The 17038-nt window shown below is 40.5% G+C and overlaps 1 long non-coding RNA gene across 1 annotated transcript; it reads right to left on the reverse strand.

The window, feature by feature from the left end:
* Nucleotides 1–15096: 15096 nt before the first annotated feature.
* On the reverse strand, nt 15097–16381 carry LOC129854785 (uncharacterized). Its single transcript, XR_008759375.1, has 5 exons — nt 16232–16381; nt 15983–16057; nt 15637–15690; nt 15461–15532; nt 15097–15126 (listed from the first exon to the last, which is right to left on the reverse strand). It is a non-coding gene; the product is annotated as an uncharacterized LOC129854785 (long non-coding RNA).
* Nucleotides 16382–17038: the final 657 nt, after the last annotated feature.

Below are 17038 nucleotides of genomic sequence, written 5' to 3' on the forward strand. Positions count from 1 at the left end.
CCCTATTATCTTTAATTACACACCGTGCAATTATGCTTACCACACCACACATCCCCCCCCCCTCCCAAGTAAACCCCAAACTTGAAAAGATTCTCAAACTCAAGTAGAGGGCATCAATCGAGTGTATCTCTCATGGTTACTTTAATAAAATATCTCTTTTGGGACTTAAAAGTTCTCACAGTCTGTTAGCAATAGGGCAATTATCTCCATAAAGGCATAAGGGGTAGAGCCAAGTCAATCAAACTCAGAACAAAGGCCTTGATAGATATTGGAGCTCAAAAGCGTACATTCCTTTAACATTTTTAATTAACAGTCTGTCAACACACTGACTAGAACACACTGATGGCGCAGAGAGATATTAAACATCAATCTTTCTCTTTTGTCGTTGTTGTGAACACAGTGATATTTTTAACAGGTTTTTCCCTGTTCATTGGTTAGGGCATGTCTGATTCATATCACAGATGCACACGGGCATTTTGAATGTTGGATGTAAAGGTTAGGTTAGCCATGATGGTGGTGTAGACCAAATCAGATAAGAGGAGTTACATCAATGTGTGATAATAAGGTAGAGAATTCTAAACATTCCACAATCCATAACATACACGCATGCCACTTAAGCATATGCTGAGCTGTGAGACTTTATGGAGATACGATAAGAATCTTGGCAACTTGTTGCTTTCTGCTTTGTCTAGTGAGCTGAAAAATACTATTGTGCTGAAGGAAGAGGGAGGTTGTGAAAGCGGGTGCCTTGCAGTCAAATTAAGAGGACTGCCACAGCATGTCTATGACTTTGTACCTTACTAAACATAACAGTTCTCTTCCACTTCACTATATTTTCACACCTGGTCACAATACTCTATTTGTAGTAGGTTTTATTGGTTTCTCGCAGTCATAGACTGAATTGTACACCAATTTACAATCATATCATTAATCATAAATAATTATCAAAGATTTAAATCCTAAAATAGCAAAACACTTATAATATAATACAGCGTTAAAATATGCAATATATATAACAAATACTACAAAGACAAGGTTTGGGTTGGCAGCTTTAGAAAATACATCTTTGGAGTAATTTGCCTTTGCCTTTTTTTAATCCAACACCTCCAATGTACATACATATTCAAACAGATTAGGTTGGAGAGGATATAGCAGAGGTCAGCTACGGTGCAGTGCCCAATTAACAGTTTAGGGGGTTAAGTTCCTTGCTAAATGGCACGTGAGATAATGATGCCAGCATCATTGCCGTCTCAATGCTGCCAGATATGTTTATAGATGACCAGCAGGGTCAAATAATAATAATCACGGTAGTTGTAGAGGGTGCAACAGGTCAGCACCTCATGAGTAAATGTCAGTTGGCTTTTCATAGTCGAGCATTCAGAGTTCAGACAGGTTCCATAGCCGCAGGCAGAACAGTTAAAACTGGAGCAGCAGCACGACCAGGTAGACTGGGGACAGCAAGGAGTCATCAGGCCAGGTAGGCCTGAGGCATGGTCCCAGGGCTCAGGTTCTCCGGGAGGGAGAGGGAGAGGGAGAGGGAGAGGGAGAGGGAAGGAGAATTAGAGGGAGCATACTTAAGTTCACACAGGTGAAATACTCCAGATATAACAGACTGACTAGCCCCCGACACATAAACTGCTGCAGCATGGGCAACCAGGCAGGATTTAACCCCACCCACTTTGCCAAAGCACAGCCCCCACACTACTAGAGGGATATCTTCAACTACCAACTTACTACCCTGAGACACGGCCGAGTATAGCCCACGAAGATCTCCCCCACGGCACGAACCCGAGAGGGTGCCAAACCTGGACAGGAAGATCACGTGGTTCAACCCACTCAAGTGACGCACCCCTCCTAGGGACGGGATGAAGGAGCACCAGTAAGCCAGTGACTTAGCTCCCGTAATAGGGTTAGAAACAGAGAATCCCGGTGGAGAGAGGGGAACCGGCCAGGCAGAGAGAGCAAGGGTGGTTCGTCGCTCCAGTGCCTTTCCATTCACCTTCACACCCCTGGGCCAGACTACACTCAATCATAGGACCTACTGAAGAGATGATTCTTCAATAAAGACTTAAAGGTCAAGACCGAGTCTGTGTCTCTCACATGGATAGGCAGACCATTCTATAAAAATTGAGCTCTATAGGAGGAAGCCCTTCCTACAGCTGTTTGCTTGAAATTCTAGAGACAATAAGGATGCCTGCATCTTGTGACAGTAATTGTGTAGGTATGTATGGCAGGACCAAATCGGAGAGATAGGTAGGAGCAAGCCCATGTAATGCTTTGTAGGTTAGCAGAAAAACCTTGCAATCAGCCCTAGCCTTAACAGGGGGACACCGTTGATGAAGAAGGATGGTGCAGAGAGTGGGGTTTTAGAGGTGACATTTTTTTATTTTTCTATTTCACCTTTTTTAACCAGGTAGGCAAATTGAGAACACGTTCTCTTTTACAATTGCGACCTGGCCAAGATAAAGCATAGCAGTTCGACACATTCAACAACACATAGTTACACATGGAGTAAAACAAACATACAGTCAATAATACAGTGAAAAATAAGTCTATATACAATGTGAGCAAGTGAGGTGAGATAAGGGAGGTGAAGGCAAATAAAATATATATATAAATAAAATATAAAAAAAGGCCATGGTGGCGAAGTAAATACAATATAGCAAGTAAAAAAAACACTGGAATGGTTGGTTTGCAGTGGAAGAAGGTGCAAAGTAGAGATAGAAATAATGGGGTGCAAAGGAGCAAAATAAATAAATACAGTAGGTAAAGAGGTAGTTGTTTGGGCTAAATTATAGATGGGCTATGTACAGGTGCAGTAATCTATGAGCTGCTCTGACAGCTGGTGCTTAAAGCTAGTGAGGGAGATAAGTGTTTCCAGTTTCAGAGATTTTTGTAGTTCGTTCCAGTCATTGGCAGCAGAGAACTGGAAGGAGAGGCGGCCAAAGGAAGAATTGGTTTTGGGGGTGACCAGAGATATACCTGCTGGAGCGCGTGCTACAGGTAGGTGCTGCTATGGTGACCAGCGAGCTGAGATAAGGGGGGACTTTACCTAGCAGGGTTTTGTAGATGACCTGGAGTCAGTGGGTTTGGCGACGAGTATGAAGCGAGGGCCAGCCAACGAGAGTGTACAGGTCGCAGTGGTGGGTAGTATATGGGGCTTTGGTGACAAAACGGATGGCACTGTGATAGACTGCATCCAATTTATTGAGTAGGGTTTTGGAGGCTATTTTGTAAATGACATCACCGAAGTCGAGGATTGGTAGGATGGTCAGTTTTACAAGGGTATGTTTGGCAGCATGAGTGAAGGATGCTTTGTTGCGGAATAGGAAGCCAATTCTAGATTTAACTTTGGATTGGAGATGTTTGATGTGAGTCTGGAAGGAGAGTTTACAGTCTAACCAGACACCTAGGTATTTGTAGTTGTCCACATATTCTAAATCAGAGCCGTCCAGAGTAGTGATGTTGGACAGGTGGGCAGGTGCAGGCAGCGATCGGTTGAAGAGCATGCATTTAGTTTTACTTGTATTTAAGAGCAATTGGAGGCCACGGAAAAAGAGTTGTATGGCATTGAAGCTCGCCTGGAGGGTTGTTAACACAGTGTCAAAAGAAGGGCCAGAAGTATACAGAATAGTGTCGTCTGCGTAGAGGTGGATCAGAGACTCACCAGCAGCAAGAGCGACATCATTGATGTATACAGAGAAGAGAGTCGGTCCAAGAATTGAACCCTGTGGCACCCCCATAGAGACTGCCAGAGGTCCGGACAACAGACCCTCCGATTTGACACACTGAACTCGATCAGAGAAGTAGTTGGTGAACCAGGCGAGGCAATCATTAGAGAAACCAAGGCTGTCGAGTCTGCCGATGAGGATGTGGTGATTGGCAGAGTCAAAAGCCTTGGCCAGGTCAATGAATATGGCTGCACAGTATTGTTTCCCATCGATGGCGGTTAAGATATCGTTTATGACCTTGAGCGTGGCTGAGGTGCACCCATGACCAGCTCTGAAACCAGATTGCATAGCGGAGAAGGTATGGTGGGATTCGAAATGGTCAGTAATCTGTTTGTTGACTTGGCTTTCGAAGACCTTAGAAAGGCAGGGTAGGATAGATATAGGTCTGTAGCTGTTTGGGTCAAGAGTGCCCCCCCCCCCTTTGAAGAGGGGGATAACATGCATCACTACACATTTCTTCTCCTTGAGGAGCATGTTGTTGTGTCTTTGCTATCATTAAATTGAAGACTTTAGTTTATATCAAAGATTCCTGTAATTAGGGATTACGCGATCAACTGATTAATAACGTAACTAATTAACTATGAATTTGGGGCAACAGGGAATGTATTCAGATTACAAAGTTATAATTTCCCAATATAACCTTTCAGATATTTTCATATCTGATCAATAGTCTTCTGATTAATGATTTATTTATTTTACCTCACGTTAGTCTCATTCCAAACGTCGTAAATTGTTGGTTATCTGCACGAACCCAGTCTATACTATGAGCCATCCATACATCAATTGTCTTAAATCATTTATTTATTACTAACTAAGTAATTCACAGAAATGCATAAACAAACTAACAAACTTAAAATGGTTACATGAAATGATGGGAGAAATATGCCCTAGTGGGCTGAACCGGCATGGTGGGTTGTTAGACAAAGGGAAAATTGGGGGTCGACTAAGAAGTCACTACAGAGTTCATAACTATAACAATTGACATGCTAATCCTTTACACATGAACGCTCACTCATTCGGGAACAATTGCAATCAAGATATATATATTTACGCTCAGTGTGTCATCTTGATCGCTGGAGAAAAGTTAGTTTCTGTTGGAGAGTTTCGTCTGTCTCTGTCTTGGTTATTGTGGATAGTTCAGAGTGACATTCGTTATAGAATGGATGTTTCGGCGGTTGTCGTTCTTCGCGTTCAATGATACCGAATTCCTAGCTGCAGAGTAGTAGTCAATATCAAAGACTTGTTCTTATTCGTCTAAGAGTTTAACCACGTGGTATGGTTAAAGATTCAGCAATGGTACTCAACCTTGGTTCCCCTCCTATGGAGAAAAACATGGTCTAGTGATAATTTCTCAAGTTGGGTTTTTATTAGGAATTGCCGAAAGGGACATCCCAGGATGTCTGACCCAACTGGGCTCAGGGGCGGGTCCTCGGATTTAGTTCAAATCAAAAGGCATTTGTATTTTTCTTCATTAAACAGTCCAAAATCATATTACACAATTATACAAACAGTATCATACTCACTCATTCATTTTATACAACAATTAGATGTAAACCTCATATCTGAGGTTATTATATAAACAGCGGTATGGTAATGTAGCCACACAGTCTCCCATGAGTTTCCCGAGTTGTGACAAATGGACATGTCAATAGCTGGAATCTTCACCGATCTTTTATACTTTTTCCGGAACATGAAATCTGTTCGTACCTCAAGTTCTGTGAGGTGGAATAAACCCCTTTGTCCTGAAAGTTTACCCTCTCTCTAATACTGTTTGGCCATGAGGAGATTCTCAGGAATTTTCTCTCTGTGACCACAGCATGGGTTGAAGGAGGAAAGGGGGAGGCAGGGAGTGGCAGGGAGAGGGGGATGGGCTTTATGTACCTAAACAGGCAACGTCATGACAATGTCATTGGTAGTGGTCCAGGTACTGTGCTTTTGCATTGATGCTGGTTGCTTCAGTTTCCTGGTTTCAAGAAGATTCATGTCATCAAGATATTTCCACACATGCGCAGCATTATTGATGAGGGCAAGGAAAAGGATTGGGCCAAGGATGGTCCCACGTGCTACCCCACATGTGAGGGACTCTCATTCAGATAGGGCAGCACGATTGCGCACCCGTTGTCTCCTATCAGATAAAGTCACAAATCCATGGGGCTATTTCAGGCCTCACCCCCATTGACAGGATCTTTTTGATGACAATAGTGTGGTTAACCCTGTCAAATCAAATCAAATCAAAGTGTATTTGTCACGTGCGCCGAATACAACAGGTGTAGACCTTACAGTGAAATGCTTACTTACAGGCTCTAACCAATAGTGCAAAAAAGGTATTAGGTTAACAATAGGTAGGTAAAGAAATAAAACAACAGTAAAAAGACAGGCTATATACAGTAGCGAGGCTATAAAAGTAGCGAGGCTACATACATACACTGGTTAGGTAGGCTGATTGAGGTAGTATGTACATGTAGATATGTTTAAAGTGACTATGCATATATGATGAACAGAGAGTAGCAGTAGCGTAAAAAAGGGGATTGGACACAACGCAGCTAGCCCGGTTAGCCAATGTGCGGGAGCACTGGTTGGTTGGCCCAATTGAGTTAGTATGTACATGAATGTATAGTTAAAGTGACTATGCATATTTGATAAACAGAGAATAGCAGCAGTGTAACAAAGAGGGGTTGGGGGGGGCTCACAATGCAAGTAGCCATTTGATTAAATGTTTTGCTGTCAAATGCTTTGCTGAAATCTGTGGTTATCAATGAGCAGACTGAGCTTGGTTTTGGAGAGACTGTCAACAAGAGCATGGGTGGTTGACTTAGGGCTATGGTCCTTTTTTCTCAATTTCTGCCTGACTGACATGCCCAAAGTATACTGCCTGTTGCTCAGGCCCTGAAGCCAGGATATGCATATAATTGGTACCATTGGAACGAAAACACTTTGAAGTTTGTAGAAAAGTATAAATAATGTAGGAGACTATAACACAATTGATATGGTAGGAGAAAATCTAAAGAAAAACGAACCAGAATTTTTTTCTTTTGAGAGCCCATGCTCTTACAATGGAAAGTGTAGGGAAATAATGAAATCTAGCTCCCAGTATGCAATTCCTATGGCTTCCACAGGGTATCTACACTCTATGTTCAAGGTTTCAGGCTTGTTTCTTCCAAAACGAATGAGAAAGAATAGTTTTAGTACAAGCACACAGTCTTGGAAATTCGTGTTTGGGCGCGCGATTAAGACAAGATGCACCTGCTAATATCGGTTTCCTATTGAACATACTTCTTTCCGTATGAAATATTATAGTTTGATTATATTTTAGGGTATCTGGGGGGTCAATCGAAACATATTTTGACTTGTTTTAACTTCTAGTGCTGCGGGGCAGTACTGAGTAGCTTGGATGAATAAGGTGCCCAGAGGTGCCCAGAGTAAACTGCCTGCTCCTCAGTCCTAGTTGCTAATATATGCATACTATTAGTATATTTGGATAGAAAACACTCTGAAGCTTCTAAAACTGTTTGAATGATGTCTGTGAGTATAACAGAACTCATATGGCAGGCAAAAACCTGAGAAAAAATCCAACCAGGGATCTGAGGTTGGTCGATTTTCACCTCAGCCCCTATTGAAGATACCGTGAGATATTGGTCATGTTGCACTTCCTAAGGCTTCCACTAGATGTCAACAGTCTGTAGAACCTTGTCTGATGCTTCTACTGTGAAGTGGGGCCGAATGAAAGGGGATTGAGTAAGGTCTACCATGAGCTGAACATGCGCTGACCATGCGCGTTCATGTGAGAGCGAGCTCTGTTCTATCGCATTTCTGAAGACAAAGGAATTCTCCGGTTGGAACATTATTGAAGATTTATGTTAAAAACATCCTAAAGATTGATTCAATACATCATTTGACAGTTTTCTACTGACTGTAACGGAACTTTTTGACATTTCGTCTGCATTTAGTGAACGTGCTTCGTGACTTTGTATTTGTTTACCAAACGCGCTAACAAAAGTAGCTATTTGGACATAAATGATGGACATTAACGAACTAATCAAACATTTATTGTGTAACAGGGATTCCTGGGAGTGCATTCTGATGAAGATCATTAAAGGTAAGTGATTCATTTTATTGCTATTTCTGACTTTCGTGACTCCTCTACTTGGCTTGAAAATGTTTGTATGCTTTTGTAAGCTGGGCGCTGTCCTCAGATAATCACATGGTATGCTTTCGCCGTAAAGCCTTTTTGAAATCTGACTGGATTAACAAAAATCTTTGAGCCGATGTATAACACTTGTATCTTTTATGAATGTTTATAATGACTATTTCTGTATTTTGAATTTGGCGCTCTGCAATTTCACCGGATGTTGTCGAGGTGGGTCGCTAGCGTAGCGCCTATCCCTTAAGGGATGGTCTTTATCAGAACCATACCTGTGCCTGAGGTACATTCAGAGCCAGAGATTTTGACTGTTTATTGTTGACTTCCCTTTCGACGGAACAACTCAGTCACCATGAAGATTTCTATTGCTGTCCTTTATGCATGTGTCATCGGCACAGTGCTCTGTGCGCCTGTAAGTACAATACCTTATTTATATGTTCTTATGTACAAATTGTGACTCAGGCTGATGTTTATGTGAATTGAATTGTATTGTAATGTTGAAAGTGTGATTCCACTTCCGTCGTAGGCAGTGAAGTTAATTGAGTTTGAGGCACCTCAGGCACAGGTAAGAACTTTTGAAAGAACCAACATTCACTCATGCACCATTAATTTGACTCAAAATGCCACACAGAGTAGCAAGAGAGACACATGTTTGATGTTCATTGTTCAAGGCATGTTTAGGAACGAGGAGGAGGAACACTTGAGGAGGTTACGCTACCCATTCATTATGATGATGCAATCTCTACTGCGCTCCACACTGCCCTTTCACACCTGGACAAAAGAAACACCTATGCGAGAATGCTATTCATTGACTACAGCTCAGCGTTCAACACCATAGTGCTTTCAAAGTTCATCATTAAGCTGAGGACCCTGGAACTAAACCCCTCCCTCTGCAACTGGATCCTAGACTTCCTGACGGGCCGCCCCCAGGTGGTAAGGTTAGGAAACAACACATCTGCCAATCTGATCCTCAACACAGGGGCCCCCCAGGAGTGTGTGCTCAGTTCCCTCCTGTACTCCCTGTTTATTCATGACTGCACGGCCAGGCACGACTCCAACACCATCATTAAGTTTGCCGATGACACAACAGTGGTAGGCCTAATCACCGACAACAACGAGACAGCCTATAGGGAGGTCAGAGATCTGGCCGTGTGGTGCCATGACAACAACCTCTCCCTCACTGTGATCAAGACAAAGAGATGATTCTGGACTACAGGAAAAGAAGGACCGAGCACGCCCGCATTCTCATCGACGGGGCTGTAGTGGAGCAGGTTGAGAGCTTCAAGTTCCTTGGTGTCCACATCACCAACAAACTAACTAGTTTCAAGCACACCAAGACAGTTGTGAAAAGTGCACGACTCAACCTATTCCCCCTCAGGAGACTGAAAAGATTTGGCATGGGTCCTCAGATCCTCAAAAGGTTCTACAGCAACACCATCGAGAGAATCCTGACTGGCTGCATCACTGCCTGGTATGGCAACTGCTCGGCCTCCGGCCACAAGGCACTACAGAGGGTAGTGTGTACGGCCCAGTACATCACTGGGGCCAAGCTTCCTGCCATCCAGGACCTCTATACCAGGCGGTATCAGAGGAAGGCCATAAAAATTGTCAAAGACTCCAGCCACCCTAGTCATAGACTGTTCTCTCTGCTGCCGCACGGCAAGTGGTACCGTAGCGCCAAGTCTAGGTCCGAGAGGCTTCAAAACAGCTTCTACCCCCAAGCCATAAGACCCCTGAACATCTAATCAAATGGCTACCCAGTTTATTTGCATTGCCTCCCCCCACCTCTTTTACGCCGCTGCTACTCTCTGTTATTATCTATGCATAGTCACTTTAATAACTCTAACTACATGTAAATTTTACCTCAATTACCTTGACTAACTTGTACCCCATGTATGTAGTCTTGCTATTGTTATTTCACTGCTGCTCTTTAACTACTTGTTACTTTTATTTCTTATTCTTATTTTTTTAAACTGCATTGTTAGTTCGGGGCTTGTAAGTAAGCATTTCACTGTTCGGTCTACATGCGACGAATACAATTTGATTTGATTTGATTAGACTCAATTTCCCCGCAGAGAAGAGAGAGAACCCTAGCGAGGCATGTCTCTCTTTATGTTAGTTACCTTGACGTTGTTCTTCCTTGGGTTTCATCAAATCCCTATAGGATCCCAGCAGAAGCCTGGAATGTTAAGTTGTCTTATTCAGAAATCTTATTCAGTTAATTAAGGAAAATGTTTAATAGAGATGTCATTGAGAGACATTTAATCATTTTCAGTCAACAGCACTTACCACAGTGCCAGCAACCAAAACTCTGTTAGGGCCCCAAAAAGGCTAGGGCCAGCCCTGTAAGTAGCTAATGTTGAATGCTACATTAATGCAATAGTTTAAACCTACAGTGGGAAAATGGAAACCTGTGGATATTATGGACGTTTAGAATGTGGTCTCAGCTGCGGAACACCAGCCTCTGTCATGTTTACTCTATCTACATACTGTATGAGCAATTCTACACACATTAACAAAGTCTCAATAGATATAATGGAATGTAAAGATTGATGTGTTCCTGTTCTGTCCCACAGCTCTTCCCACCTTAAGGCTTCATCAAGCGTGACATCCCTCAGGGTCCCGGTAAAGCTAGTCTCAAGGTGATGAGTAAACACTGAACTCTGACCCTTCTCGGAACATACTGTATCAACCTTTGACTTCTCCATGAGTAGGTTTTCCTCAGAATGGATGGAAATAGAGATGGGCTTTCCTAAACATTACCTTCTGTCATGTCCTCCAGTTCTACCCATTCAGTTTTGAAGAGGCAGCCCTTGCAGCAGCCCCTGCCATAAGTCCGATAAGATACCATGTGATAAAAATGGTACTACTAGGCTTATCTGTTTTTTTGGTTAATAGAGGGCAGAATTGCAGAACCTGTAAACACCCTGGACATGCTGTTTCTTTAACTGCTTGAGCATTCAATGAATTATGTCTGAGTTTTATCAGTTTGTGATAGTATCGAGTTGGTATGTAGGGAGTTTTTACCATTCAATGTGAACTCTGAAAGGCTGAACAGTTGGTGGCCTGCCTGAAAGAAAGTTTTAAGTGATACTAGTATAGTGGGTGCTGTAAACAATCCAAGACTGTAGGCAACAACTTGTGAGGTGAACAGCCATAAAGGAGTTCAAAAGATGGTGCCTGTCTCTCCTTCTATTTTGAGGAGTGGAGTGTGTTTTCACAAAATACCTGTTCTTACTTGTAGGCCCCTGGAGGGGTGGATGATGAGAAGGATGACTAGACTAGAAAGAGAATAATTATTCTTCTGCTGAGGTAAAGGGAAGGGAAATCTTAACACTACAGCATACAAGGACATTCTAGACGATTCTGTGCTTCCAACTTTGTGACAACAGTTTGGGGAAGGCCCTTTCCTGTTTCAGCATGACAATCTCCTTGTGCAGAAAGTGAGGATCCAGAAGAGCAGGTGTCCACCTACTTTTGGTCATGTAGTGGATTTGCTGGTAATGTTTCTCTTATTTGTTTATTTTGTACGATCATCTGATTGAACATGGCTGGTAGGACCCAGAAGACCTACTTTTAGTTTGCTTTTCTTACTCTACAATACACCATACATTTATGTTGATTTGGAGGACTGTGCAGTGAAATGTATTTTGTACTGACATTCAATGCTTATTCTACAGTCAAAAAAGGCTATTATAAAGCTTAGCCCCCACAAAATAAAAATGCTAGGAAATAGAATTTATTCCCTGTGATATGACTGTTCAAATTCAAAACTTTATTATATATTTTAGACTTTTATGGCCATGAAGCATTACAGTTACTGGTAACTCCTTTTGCAGTAAAGTAAGAGGGAACTATAAACAAATGGACATTGTTATTATCAACAGATATCCATCGATCCACACTGCCCACTTGAAATGATCATCTATGAATATTGTACTGTTATCGAATAATTTAATAAAATGAACTGTTTAATCAAATTACTTATTCTCCTCTTTAAATTCACACAATGACTTTATACAGGGAAAACACTCAATGATTGCTTGTAAACATACTTTAATTGCCTTTACGAAAATACACGGCTTAAATTAAATGTAGCAAAGAAACGGTTGTAGCAAATAATGTCCACCAATACTCTCTATTGACTACTGTAATATCAATGATGCATGCTTATTATAATTCTGTCTTGTCCTCCAGTCCTCCAGTGTATCAGTTTGTTATAGTGATACTCATTACAATAGCTTTCACTAGAAACTTCAGGGGGATAAACTTTAAAGGGACAGTAGATTATTAACAGTGCACTCTACATTGATACTCATAACCATACTACTGTAAATACCCCAATTAACATCAAAAGGCCATATTGAAGCAGCAAATCATCTTGTCTTCTCTGGGTCGGCAGACTTTGTACTTCCTTCAAGCTGGTAACTAAAAGAACAGCAGGAATAATGTAATGAACAAAATATATTGTGTCTTCATTTTGTTGTCAAAGGACTTTACAGCATAATTATGACTTACATTCAGTTTCCATTCTATGGTTGCACATGAGGTACCTGTAGACCAAGAAAAATGTCACTGTCATTCTTGGATTCCCCCTAAGCTATAGAGAACATCTTGTAAAAGAGTAGGTAGAAAAAACATGAATCACTTGAACACTATGTTCAGGAAAGAAGTTGTATTTCAGTCAAAAGTTCACTGTCATTGTTGTATTCCTTAAACTACAGATGACATACAGTAAAAGAGTAGGAGAAAAGAAGGTAAATCATTTCCAAATGATGTTCAGCAAAGGAGTTGTAGATATAGTTATGATGGATAGAGTTCTAGCTTTCCAACCTGGCCTGTCTGCACTGTCTGCTCCTGCTGAGCTGGCTGCAAAGGATCCTGGGAATGAGGAAGCTGGGAGTTGTATGGTGGGAATGGGATCTGCAGGAAAAAGAGCACTTGTAGTCTTGGACACAAACTTTTTGCGTCTGGGACACTTTTTGTGAAAACAAATTCATGAGCCTCATAACAATAGAACACAACTCTTACTTTAGAGTTCAATACAAATAGCATACAAGCAGTTTTACTACGACTTCTGCAGTGTATGGCCGGACTAAGTCTCTGATCCTGGAAATAAAATGTTAAAGTCCCCCACTTTGCATGTTGCAGTTTCAAAGTTAATTTCCTGCAACTCTGAAAATGTTTCTTTGGGGTAGGGATAACATTTGCAATTGTAAAGCTTAAATTACAGTGAAATATGTTCAAAACAAACATTTAGGGGAATACAAGAAGAATTTAGTTGAACATTTTTATAATTGATAACCACTGTGGATACCAATATCCCTGTGAGCCTCCCAGGCCCATGTTGTGCATATAAGGCCAAAGAACATCAATTGTGGCATAATAATATTGCATTGCATTGTATTGCACCCTCTAAACTCTTTCCACTGATCCTTTCTCCAAAATGTGTTTCTTCCGTTGTTGCTTGCAATATTCATAAAAATAAAAGATGTATTAAAATCGTATATATTTTGAGATTTGGCCCAAAAACCCCACTTTTCCCCCTGCTCTATAGCATCTGTAGTCAAGGAAACGTGTACATCTTTGCACCCATTACAATAACTAAAGGTCAAGAAAGGGATGTCCTACATCGGGTATTGGCTGTGGCACAGGTTGTGGTTGATATTCATATGGGAACAGCTGTGAAAAGACAAAACAAAAATAAAGAAAAAAGATACAAAAATTCCAACATCAATCCGAAAATTCCTGAACTTTTTTATAATTTGTTTTTGACCGATTAAACGTTGTACTCACGTTTGGAATCTGTGGCATCTGAGGGATATTTGGCATCATCTAAAACAAAAACAAATATCTCAAACTTCCTTTAAAGACAGAATGGATTAACTAAGATACAAATGTTTACACCAGATTAAACATATTATTTATATTTAACTTGATATATCCAGGACAGAGTATGTGTATGCGTTTATATGTAAATGAGGGTGTTCTTACTATGTACACATGCTAAAAGTAAGGTAGGAGGTGGGCAGAAAACTAAGTGTGTCATTGCAGCAAAGTATTTATAAACTACAAATCAGATCTCAAAAAGTTTTCGTTCATTTTTGTTATATTTTTGAATCAATAGGCCATAATTGATTATGGCCCAATATGCCTTTGTAACCGATGTGAAATGGCTAGCTAGTTAGCGGTGGTGCGCGCTGAAAGCGTTTCAATCGGTGACATCACTCGCTTTGAGACCTTGAAGTAGAGGTTCCCATTGCTCTGCAAGGGCTGCGGCTTTTGTGGAGCGATGGGTAACAGTGGGTGACTGTTGTTGATGTGTGCAGAGGGTCCCGAGGGGACGGACTAAAGTTATACTGATACACCTGGCGTTTAAGGAGCTTTTCATTTTGATTGGGTAATTTTGCCTAAAAACCTTTAGAACTACCTAAAGAAAAATCAAAAAGCAACTCTGTATCTCTGCCCAGTCTAGCAAGAGTGGCCAAAAGGATGTTCAGCATCCCCAGTAGCTCTGCAAGTGTGGAGATGACATTCTCCGCTACTGGCCTGCTCTCCACGCACCATTGCATGAGCCCGAAGCCACAGACTGGCCAAACATGTGTTTCAAAAAATGAATTCAAAGGCAGTAATAAGTCATTTCTCATTTAATTTGTAATTAATTTTGAGTAAGTCACAGCCAATATGCGCAATGTATAGGCCACAATGATTTAATATAACGAAATGTTGTTTAAATGCTGAGTGCTTTATGTCCGAACCACACTACTCTGTCGCACTCCCAAATACTTCAAAATGTATATATTTGTAAGCTGTAGCCTGGAAATAATTGAAATAATCTAGCCTAAATAATATATTTTAGGCTCCCTGTCTGGCTCTTGACCTATTTACAGTGTTTATATGCTGTTTAATATGTGGCCTACTTTAAATGATTTTAATTTCTTACATTCACCTTTTCATGTTTATTCAAATCATTTTCATTAAAATCATTTGATTGGGTTTCAATACTTCAAAACCAAATGGTAGGTCCAGGTAGTCACAAAAATGAATGGGTGTTGGTTAAAACATGTGTTGGAAAGGACTTGGAGTACAGGAGTTGTGTGTGAGCACCGCTCTATGAGCGATGCCCTGGATTTCAAACCGCTTAATTCTGATCACCTACTCTGATCCAGGTCCCACTGAAATAAAATGAATGGTTGTAAACAAGTAAATGATATCAGGATTTACCTTTTGCTGCACAAAGTCATAGGGGTAGTACTTTAATATGGGGAAAAAAGAAACAGAGAAACAATCATTAAACTACTGCAGTATAGATAAAATACATTCAATGTGATCTGTGCTTGAGTAAGATGTTCAATGGATGGGTTCTCTTACAAAACACATACAGTATAACAACCCTCATTTCCTGCTGTGCAATTTGGAATGTACCATGTCATAACTTTACCAACTTAAAGTCATGAGTCAACTGAACTTAAATAGTGCCTATCACATTTCATATAGCTGTAATTAAAGAGGGAGATTTCTTCACATACTACTACAACACCTATAATTCTGAGGAGGGATAAGTAACTCAACTTGAGACAACACTTACAATTTCTACACTCTTTCTTCCCGGGGCCTTAGGTAGGGAATATTTGATGAAGGCTTGAGAGGGATAGGACTGCTGAAAGAAAAGAAAGGGGAAAGTTAAAATGAATGTTCAATGTGGCGGATGGTTGATATATTAAAGAAGGTGAAGTATGTTTTAGTAGTATCTATAGTATTTACTGGTCCATTGATCTGGCCACCATTAGACATGCCAGGAAAACTCTGTGAAAACACCTGTAAAATATAATATAAAACAAACAAAACAGTTACACATTACAAATAAATGAAATGACTGTACTATGTAATTAAGACAAAACTCCAGTGTAACTGCTAAAGTTCAAGATGATTACTCATCACAGTCTGAATTAAATAGGCAAGTGATAAGTCAAGTGAAAGTACATAAGTAAGTAATAACTTAAGTAATTGCTAAGTAGGTCATTAAGTCACTAAAGAGACAATACTTTGATCATATCATTATAGAGAGTTCTTATAGAGGTCTCATAGTGAAGATGATATAAGAGCGTACTATTTCCATGCTGACAGGGCCGTTGAGTCCAGGCTGAGGGTAAGGCTGGCCTGCTGGGTAGAGGAAATCATTCACCTGGGGATTAAACACTTGGGTCAAATGTCAAACAAACAAAAGTTTCCTCATAAATTCATTTCAGTACTTAATCTTCTCATGTTATGTTTTGTTTCGTACTATGTTTAACCACACCTAAGAAAGAAGGTGACCAACAGAAGGCAGTAGAATATTACAATATGCATTTGTTCTTACTTGTGTGGGTGGTCCTGATTGCCTTGGACCCCCATAGTGAGGCAAGTAATTGAAGAAAGGTTGACGCTGTAAATATTGAACAAATACTAAACAATCACAATTTTGACGAAGCCATGGTCAATTAAAAGAAATGACAGACTGTTGACAGAAAATAAGTGGAAAATGATACGTGAATAATGTGCTCTGGACTTAACACCCAACTAAGTTATTTTAAGTCCAGATTCTGGAAATAGATCATGATACGCTTGGAAAGTGAAGACGTCATATAATATCAAAAGGTAATTAACTAATAGGCTAAGTGAACTGTTTTGCCCCACAGTTAGTCAAGACAATTAGCTAGCCAATTCAAAGTATTAAGAGTTAGTTAACAATTGCTTATAAACTAGCTACCGTAGCGATAATATGTCAATAACATGTCTCCAAAAATGAAAAAGGTGTCTCCAGGTGTGTTTACATTTTTTCAATTGTGACGCGCACCCTTGCGTATCCGCTTTCTATGCATATTCAAATTCCTATTCTTGAGAAATACAGTAGTAAAGTTTTCCTTGCACATTTTTTCAAACTTACCGGAGCAGCAGATATTGAGCTGGCCAAACAAAGGCACATAATGGTGATCTTCATTTTCAAAGGAGAACCTTGTACATGGAAGAGAGGTATAATGTTAAGTTAACACCCTCCAGTGTCAAAAAGTAGTCAACTCTATTACATAAGACACATTTTAACACTGAACACCAGTGTTGAATGCCTGCAACAATAACCAGTGTTGTCCAGTGTTCATTTTTAACATATTGCTTACAGAAATTCTGT

The sequence above is a fragment of the Salvelinus fontinalis genome, chromosome 5 (genome assembly GCF_029448725.1).
Source record: "Salvelinus fontinalis isolate EN_2023a chromosome 5, ASM2944872v1, whole genome shotgun sequence".
NCBI classification, from domain to species: Eukaryota; Metazoa; Chordata; class Actinopteri; order Salmoniformes; family Salmonidae; genus Salvelinus; species Salvelinus fontinalis.